At 33.7% G+C, this 9,852-nt stretch overlaps 1 protein-coding gene across 1 annotated transcript in view; it reads right to left on the reverse strand.

Moving 5' to 3' along the window:
• Positions 1–9,852, reverse strand: part of LOC145313959 (RNA-binding protein 25) — a 307,513-nt gene that overhangs the window by 270,395 nt on the left and 27,266 nt on the right. The gene's annotated exons all lie outside the window — the stretch shown is intronic.

The following is a 9,852-nucleotide window of genomic DNA, read 5'->3' on the forward strand; positions in this document are numbered from 1 at the left end:
TTTAAGTTTGTATACTTACAATTCTTCAATAAGCCTGGCAATTTTCAAAAATTTATCAAGGATAAGACAATAGCCGATAAATTAATGTACATTCTTAATAATGATACACAAAATTAGCCCTTCTGTACCCTTACTACTTTATATATATACAAAATAGATTATCATACCTTCCAGATGGACGGATAAAATAGCAGCCAACCCAGAAACCTGCTAAAACTCCAACTCCAAGGATTTCGTGTGCTATTATGCCCTTTGTAATATCTTTAGGGCCAATATCTAAGAAATTGATGAAAAATAAATTTTAAATATACCTACTTAGCTTTAAATATATGACGTGTAGTAATAATAAGAATAAACAGCTAAATATTCTAATAAAGTGTATTAATTCAAAGACAGATTAAACATACAAATAGATATTAATTATTATAACAAGGTTAACACTTTTAGGTTCGTGCCGAATCGCAGAGCAAAGACTTGCTCCGAGAATGGTGACACAAGAACTAAAAGTTAATATATAAAATACATACAATGCTCTCAAGGCAGGGAGAAAGGTACTTTACATCACATTTCTCCCCGGCTTTAATATGAACATAAATTTCGAAACTGTAACATTACATGTTGAATATAACAATATGTTTATTACATTTTATTTTATCAAATATTGTATAGGTAGCATTAAATGCTTATCAACTAAATAATGATTGATCTGTTATGACACCTGTCATAGATTTTTTTTTTTTTTTTTTTTTAATTTTCTTTTCAGATCTTTTAACACTTCATATATATTTTTTTTTTATTTGGTTTTTTAAAACTCTTTTATGTTTTTTTTTATGTTCCTTTTTTTACTCTTTATGTGTTTTTTTTTTTCTCTTTTATATATATTTTTTTATAAAACATTGATTAACATATAATCATCAGAGATGCATTGATATAAAAAAACATTGGTTAACATATAACCATCAGAAATGCATAAATTAACACATAATCATTAGAGATGCATTGATATAAGAAAACATTGATAACATATAACCTTCAGAGACTACTACTGCCTCGACAAATACTTAAAACATTAATACATAAAAATAAAACTATGAATTAACACACATTAAAACTATTATTATTCTTGATCATAATATTCATTTTCTTTTGCCAGATTTTTCTTGATAATAGTAGTATCATTCATATCCATCAATCCATCATTATCCATCAATCCATCAACATCTCACAAATGATATAACCATACCAATGCTACAACACCACAAACGATATAACCATACCAGCCAGTTGACCTTAGCTTAGTTATAAACTTAGTTATAAACTGGTTTCCACTTAGCAACTGTGATTTTCTCAAACAACACAACAGCCATTCACCATTTATAAACTTATTTATAAACTGATTTCCACTTAGCAACTGTGATTTTCTCAAACAACACAACAACCATTCACCTCCACCACAAGAAGCCTCCAACATCTTCAAAAAATTGGGATCGAATCCTTTCTAGCATCGACTCTAGCTACTTCCCAAAATTCACCCTTTCCTGATTCAAAATACGTTGCTGATCCTGCAGGTTAGTCAACCAAGCATTTAACTCAACCATTCTAGTAGCCAAACCTGCAACAGAATAAATGTTAGCGTTACCATCAGCTCTCATTTCATCTACTTGCTATTAAAAATAAAAATCATCTTATCGACCATCGACAGCTTCGTAAACTCCCCAACATTTATCCTGCCAAAAGAGCCCTGCCAGACCAGTAAGTTAATCACCTGCCAAATGTTTGAGGTCTCAGGTCAAAATCAGAACTGCTGTTCACATTTATCATCCAGGAGATTATATCTATTGCATAGTCAGGCATGACTTAAGCCTAATAATGACAACCACAATAACTGCTAATAACATCTCTGATAGAATCCAAAAATCGACATGTCATTTAAAATACAGAAACTGTCAATGATTTTCGTGATATCAATGATGCTACTGTCAACACTCCAACCAATGATAACGTTGAAAACAATGAACAGAAGCAACCAACACAGAGAAAACTGCAGCCGAACAAAGCAACCAAAACCTTCGCCATAGATTGATTCGAAATCTGATCCATTTCTTTTTTCAATACTAACTATCGACAAAAACACCAACTATTAACAAGTAAGATATCCAACCTGGCAGTCAAATCTACAACAGCCACATCATCTTTAAGCCCCGCCTTCTTTAGAACAGCTAAAACTTCACTAACCAGCATTTTACTTTAACTGCCCACTGTATTAACAACTTACAAATATCCGTTTTATCAGTCATAAATATATTTAAGATACAATGCATGCTATTGAAAATTCTGCACAACTGTCTCATTTAGACAACTGTAAATACATCTCTTTGTAGCTACCTGACTCACTGTGCATTTATTTGCATCATCCTGACACACTGTGCACATCTGTTCAAAATAAATATCAACATAATTCGTTTAGCTCTTTGTATCTACCTGACTCACTGTGCATTTATTTACGTTATTCTGGCACACTGTGCACATCTGTTCAAAATGTTACAATATCAACATATTTTGTTTAACTCAATGTTATTTCATTATCCTTGACATACGAATCCTCAATTTTCAAATTAAGCTTCAAAACTACTCTCCGACGTCTTACACATCCACAACTGTTGCTTAAATTTAACACCTCCAAGTCTTCAAAACTTTTCAACAGTTATTATAAATCTAGCAATCTAAATTACTTTTCTTCTCCTTGGCAACTGTTGATTGGAGTACTTGTAACAGGTTGAGAAAGGGTTGCAACAACAGTACCAACAGATTGACTTGCTTCAGTAGGATTATGATCATCACTATCACCAGTACTATCATTAGCTGCATATGATTTGCCACTACTTGTTGATTTAAGACTCTTCTTGCCAAGATCAGTAATAGTCTTCTTATATATAGAGATATCATATTCAAGCTCAAAGATAGCTTCATCAATCATTGTTTGCAAGTATTTAATCTGTAACATCATCAGCTCTCCTTTTACTTTCAACTCTCTTCTTCAGCTCTAGTACATCATGAGGAAACATATTCTGTTGCACAATAGACAGAATATCAGTAACTCCATAAACATCCATAAACTTCAGCAGCTCCATACATTCCAAATATGTTGTCAACCTAGCACAGGCTTCCTTTGGAGTTTTGTGCAAGCACTCAGTTGTTAGCTTCAGATACTTTTCATAATCACTAAATCTCCTTGACAATCAATCTCCCTATAGTTGCCAGAGAATACAGGAACCTTGAACTTGATATTTGCCTTCCTGGTGATACTCCAAGCTTCTTGACTGCATTCTTGAGAGCAGTTTTAGCATCCTGTTTAGCATTCCGAACTTCAACAGACTTCACATTTAAATCTATAAACAGATTCTCTCTTACCAACAGCAATAGCAATAATAGTAATAGATCCAATTACTAAACAATCATAAATATACCATATACCATGTAATCGGTCAGAGCAAAGTGTATCATGTACCAGCCTCCACCAACAACCATTTAATCGGTCAGAGCAAAGTGTATCATGTACCAGCCTCCACTCTCTCTCCACCAATAACCAGTCATAAAGAATGCTCCTTTAACTATATCATAAAACAAAACAAATCACTCACCGACAAATCATATCAATGTCAACACAAAACAATGGCCAAATTCAAAACTAGATTACAGTCACCACCAACTACTTCTCTTGCGGCCGATCTAAAACATAATACAAACATTTTAGATGCCAAAATTTATTTAATACATATTTTATTTTTATTCAACAAAATAAAATAATTTCTTTAACATGTATTAGTATATATAACATTAATCAAATGTATATCAATATTGAACATCATAAAAATAAAATCTTAACAAACTAAAACTCACCAACAGGTAATACTGTATCTCAACCACCACAACTACTCCTCTTTTCGACCAATCTAAAACATAATACAATTATTTTAGATGCCATACTTAAATGTTATCACTTAACAAATAAAATTTCAACATGTCTATTTGAATAAAAAATGGCGGCGGTACCGCCGCTCCCGCCGTCCACCGCCATTTTCCGCCGCCGCCGCCAAAATTTTTTTTATTGCATTTCTCGCCGAATTAGGCAATTTGGAATCATTTGAGACCATGTTATTTTTTTCAAAATTTTTTCCCCTTATAACCAACCCTGCGGGGGAACTTAGTCATTTTTTTCAAATTCTCGTTTATCAAGGTATATCTTAAATTCAGTGCCTCTACTAAGCTTTTAAAGATATTGAAACAAAATCTTTTGAGGTAGGTCAGTAAAAAAATATTTGAATAAAAAATGGCGGCGGTACTGCCGCTCCCGCCGTCAACCGCCATTTTCCGCCGTCGCCGCCAAAATTTTTTTATTGCATTTCTTGCTGAATTAGGCAATTTGGAATCATTTGAGACCATATTATTTTTTTCAAAAATTTTTCCCCTTACAAGCCGTCCTGTGGGCGGCGAAAAATGGCGGTGGATGGTGGGAGCGGTGGTACCGCCGCCATTTTTTATTCAAATATTTTTTTGCTGATCTACTTCAAAAGATTTTGTTTCAATATCTTTAAAAGCACAGGAGAAGCACTGAATTTAAGATATACCTTAATAAACGAGAATTTGAAAAAAATGAATAAGTCCCCCCGCAGGGTTGGTTATAAGGGGAAAAAATTTTGAAAAAAATAACATGGTCTCAAATGATTCCAAATTGCCTAATTCGGCGAGAAATGCAATAAAAAAAATTTTGGCGGCGGCGGCGGAAAATGGCGGTGGACGGCGGGAGCGGCGGTACCGCCGCCATTTTTTATTCAAATATTTTTTACTGATCTACCTCAAAAGATTTTGTTTCAATATCTTTAAAAGCACAGGAGAAGCACTGAATTTAAGATATACCTTAATAAACGAGAATTTGAAAAAAATGACTAAGTCCCCCCGCAGGGTTGGTTATAAGGGGAAAAATTTTTGAAAAAAATAACATGGTCTCAAATGATTCCAAATTGCCTAATTCGGCGAGAAATGCAATAAAAAAATTTTTTTTGGCGGCGGCGGAAAATGGCGGCGAACGGCGGGAGCGGCGGACCCGCCGCCGTTTTTTTTGAAAGATACCTCTAGTTGGGGTAATTAGTGACCCAGCCCAAAAGATTTCACCCAATTATCTCTAAAACTAAGGGAGTAGCACCCAAAATAAAATTGCTGGTATGTCGTGGCACGAGTCACCACATTTTCCCCCCCCCCTTTACTTACAATTTTGCCTTGAATCTTATACGCGTATATTCTGATTATTTAAGTTTTGACACTATACAAGTGTTGATGTCCGTTTGTCCTGCCATTCCATTGCTTCGTTTTTACGGATGCTGTCATCTTTGTTTTTATACATCATATTCTCATTACAATAAAAATCATATATCAACATTTACTATACGAGTGTTAATGCTCCATTTTTATGAATATTATCATCCTTGGTTTATACGTCATATTCGAAAACGTTTCATATACAATAGAAGTCATAATAGATCTATTGTCAAAACTTGCACAAAGTTTTATTTTCAACAAGCATCCATATATAATATATCCATTGTACACACATCAACAAGTGTTCTCTTCTCTCCATACAAGTATTTCCAATAACATTCATTTCCGTACCATACATATATGTCCGATAATTCATCCATATATATATAATATGTCCATTATACAATCCAATTCTGCACACATATCATAATTCATCCACATATAATATGTCCATTGTACAATCCAATTCTACACACATATCTCTCTCTCTCTCTCTCTTTCTCACATCATAATCAAATACTGAATAACAATATTTGCTTCATTAAAAATTTTTGCTGAGTTATGCATTCCAATCTTAAATCGCCATTTAATTGTTTAAAATAAATCTAGTTAAATCCACAAAAATTCCGCCCACCAATCAAATATCACATTCTACTGATCATGATAACAAGTATGTATCAATCCAAATCAACGTAAATTCAAAAATAAAACAAACAAAATTTCTGTTCTATCTATAATAGAAATTTCGTACTATGAATAATATGTCACAGATCAAAAATCACATATCTATATTTACGCAAATACTATCGTTATTATTCATAGTATTCCATATTCAAAATATTTTGTTTCCATACATATAAACTTAAGAGTAGCTCTACTCTTATTTATACATAAACCGCAATATAATTGTTTTTTTAAAACTAAATATTTAAAACTATAATATCTGACTCAAACTTAAAACAATTTACAGCTTTTCATCAAAATTCCATTTTTTCAATATATAATTTCAAATATTCTCCAATTACTTTATCAAATCGCAATATTAATATTTAATAAATCCATCTTCTAACAATTTTACAAAATCGTATTCCTGTTGTCATTGAAATTGAACCATCTTCTAACTTCTTTTTTTATATTCTTATCTCTGTTAGACACCACAATAGTCTGAAACAAAAATAAATATATCCAAATATCCAATTCCAGTGTAACAAAACAAAAACTAAATGCATATATTTTGATTTTCATAATAACATAATCTCATAAACTCGTATTCAACAGTTAACAAAATGTTATATTTCGAGAATTCAAATAATTATCATAAATCAAAATATTTTCCATCACAAACTTTATAGAGTTGCTTCGTTTCTCTCCTTATTATTTAAACAATGTCAGCGCTTTTCAAATTATACATGTTATAACTTCTAACCTTATGCATGGACACAACAATGGCAAATAAATTAACATTTATCCCACTAATTCGAATAATATCAGAGATCTACATTGATTAGCAATGGATACGACAATGGCAAATAAATTGACGTTCATTCCCAAAAAATCGAGTAAGATCAGTAATATACATGGATATAACAATAGTAGATAAATTTTCTTTCATTCTAGAAAAAGTTGCTCCACAAATAATTGATATGATTTGTATGTCAACATAACATCTCCGAGTTTTTCATCCTGAATAAAAATACTTACAGAGGCACAACTTCTATACATTTTTATAAGCCGTCATTTTAAATCTATCAGATACAAAACTTATTCAATTATAGATATCTTAATTGCAAAACTACAAAAATCGATCGCCGCCACACCGCCGTCAAATCGCCGTAGTACATGTATATCCTGCTGATACAATCCAGATCTGTAGAGAAAATCCTTCTTCCCTGCAAATTGTAGAAAGAAATAAACTGAAGAGAGAGAATACATATTTAACAATACTCGACTGTCCTCGTCTCCCTGAAATAAATTGTAGAGAGAATACATATTTAACAATACTCGACTGTCCTCGTCTCCCTGAAATAAACTGTAGAGAGAATACATATTTAACAATACTCGACTGTCCTCGTCTCCCTGAAATAAACTGTAGAGAGAATACATATTTAACGATACTCGTCTGTCCTCGTCTCCCTGTAGAAACAAACTGTAAAAGGATATATTTTTAACTACACATGTCTATCCTTCTCTCCCTGCTGATACATGTCCAGGGCGGCACCTTTTCCCCTTTCATGGTGTCCTCCACCAACATAGTACATGTCCAGGGCGGCACATATCTTTCCCTGGACATTATGTTGGTGTCCTCCACCCACATGTTGTCCTTCACTAGACAGGATGACGTCGTGGTGTCCTTCAATGTCCAGGGCGGCACCTTTTCCCCCTTCATGGTGTCCTCCACCAACATAGTACATGTCCAGGGCGGCACATATCTTTCCCTGAACATTATGTTGGTGTCCTCCACCCACATGTTGTCCTTCACTAGACAGGATAGTGTCGTGGTGTCCTTCAATGGACAGGATGGTGACATGGTGTTCTTAACCATCACATATCTCTCCTTCACCAGGGGTTCGACCTGGTTCACCATCTCATATCTCTCCTCCTCCAGGGGTTCGACCTGGTTCACCATCTCTCCATTCTTCAAGCATAATTGGTCCAGGAATTCGACCTGGTCCAGCCTCACATGTCTCTCCTTCTCCAGAGGTTCGACCTGGTTCACCATCTCCTTGACTGTTACCTGGTCCTCTCCACCTATACACTCTCCCCCCCCTAACTTTGAAAGTGCTGGCAACACTACCAAACTTTCTTGTTCAAGGGAACACAATTTTTCACTAGCAATTTGAGCTTCGAAATCGTCCATAGAAAGTGTTGGCAACACCACCAAACTTTCTTGTTCAAGGAAACAAAATTTTTCATTAGCAGTTCGAGCTTCGAAATCGTCCATACTGTTAACTAATCCTGTAACCGTAGAACTGTTAGTATTAACATTATCCGTCAACTCCTGAACCTTCGTCTCCAGCGGCGCCATTCGGTTAATCAGGTTATCCAGCTTATCCCCATTGGAATGAATATCACCCTGCATCGAGACCAGCAATTCGAATATACACTCAAGCTTCTCCGCCGGGGACAACTTCCTGAAATGAGCAATGTCCACCTTCATCGCGTCCAAAAATTTCCTGAACAAAAATAAAGCAAAGAAATAATACAATTAAAAGAAAATCTGAGCTGTAGGTTCGTACTACACTACTGCGCCAAAAATGACGTGTAGTAATAATAAGAATAAACAGCTAAATATTCTAATAAAGTGTATTAATTCAAAGACAGATTAAACATACAAATAGATATTAAGGGGGGGGGGGGAAGTTTTGACACATTTGCGTAAACAGGGAGTAAAGGCTTTATCTTTGGACTGAGAGTATAGGTTATTAGGGATAAAATCATTCTTATATGATGAATTTTCCCAAGTTTTAAGATTTTTTGGATAGGCCTCCAGGTTCCGGAGCTCCAGGCCTCCAGGTCCTCTCTGTACAGGTAAAAATGAAAAAAAAAATTTTTTTGAAGAGTTAGAAGTCAACTTATGAAACAAAATATGCGTTTTTTTCTTCAAATATGTGAATAACATTCAAAAATATGCATATTTTGTTTCATAGGTTGACTTTTAACTCTTCAAAAAAAAAATAATTTTTTTAATTTTTACCTGTACAGAGAGGACCTGGAGGCCTGGAGCTCCGGAACCTGGAGGCCTATCCAAAAAATCTTAAAACTTGGGAAAATTCATCATATAAGAATGATTTTATCCCTAATAACCTATCCTCTCAGTCCAAAGATAAAGCCTATACTCCCTGTTTACGCAAATGTGTCAAAACTTCCCCCCCCCTTATTATAACAAGGTTAACACTTTTAGGTTCGTGCCGAATCGCAGAGCAAAGACTTGCTCCGAGAATGGTGACACAAGAACTAAAAGTTAATATATAAAATACATACAATGCTCTCAAGGCAGGGAGAAAGGTACTTTACATCACATATATATTAAAAAAGAACAAACTTTTACCATGCAGTTTAAAAGTAAACCATAAAATATTTTTGTGAAAATGAAAGTTCCCTATTAATTAAAATTATGGTTGCAAGCATAAATAGGTAATAAGAAAGCAAAAAAATTACAAACATTTAGGCACTACTAAAATGCTGCTTTTCTTGTGAAAATTAGACTCATTTCAAAGTTTCATCACCAAATAATGATTTTCAAGTTTTTATATTTGTACAACTACTTAGTACGTAGAACTTACAAATTCTTTTGAATCTAAGCCTTAAAAAGTATATTATTTAAAAGTTTGAATTTAATAATCGGAAGCACTTTTTTAAAAACTGGTCGTTATCTTTGGTCTTAAAGTCATTAAATGTAAAACATTGTTTAATTAAAAACCTGAATTAAAACTGAAAAGAGCTTTTAATCTTTGATTTTACCTTTAGACTCAAAATATGCTTTTATTTCATCCATTTTTAAGACATATAAATTTTCCTACAACATTTTAAATGAAA

This window comes from Acartia tonsa, chromosome 3 (assembly GCF_053477335.1).
Source record: "Acartia tonsa isolate MP-2025a chromosome 3, ASM5347733v1, whole genome shotgun sequence".
Lineage (NCBI taxonomy): Eukaryota > Metazoa > Arthropoda > Copepoda > Calanoida > Acartiidae > Acartia > Acartia tonsa.